Raw genomic sequence first — 629 nt, forward strand, 5'->3', positions numbered from 1 at the left:
CCGGCCTATCACCCTCACCTTATCACCCTCACCTTAACCTCCTTCCACCTATCGCATTTCCAATGCCCCTCTCCCAAGTCCCTCCTCCCTACCTTTTATCTTAGCCTGCTTGGCACACTTTCCTCATTCCTGAAGAAGGGCTCATGCCCAAAACATCGATTCTCCTGCTCCTTGGATGCTGCCTGACCGGCTGCGCTTTTCCAGCAACACATTTTCAGCTCTGATCTCCAGCATCTGCAGTCCTCACTTTCTCCATGAAGCCTAATCACAAAGGATAAAATGGCAGTGAAATATTACATAAATGTGGAGTCAGAATGTGGAGTTGAATTTTTTCTTGGACTCTTCGAGAGAGTGGGTACAATATTGCGGGATAAAAATAGAAGAGAAATTTGATCAGTTATTGAAAGGTTTAGGCAAATTGAGGCAATAATATCATATGCCCCTGCAAGAAGATCACTGAACACATCTGCTTGTAACACAATGTTGCCCAGAACAGGTAACTATTCCCAAAACATGCGGAGAGCTAAGTTTGTGTATGGATCTCACTGAGTTAAAGAAAGGAGTAAGAAAGGAAATCCACGTCATTTTGCCTGTTGGTGATAATTTGGCAAAATTGGCAACAGTCAAAC

Source organism: Chiloscyllium plagiosum, chromosome 4 (assembly GCF_004010195.1).
Source record: "Chiloscyllium plagiosum isolate BGI_BamShark_2017 chromosome 4, ASM401019v2, whole genome shotgun sequence".
Classification (NCBI taxonomy): Eukaryota; Metazoa; Chordata; class Chondrichthyes; order Orectolobiformes; family Hemiscylliidae; genus Chiloscyllium; species Chiloscyllium plagiosum.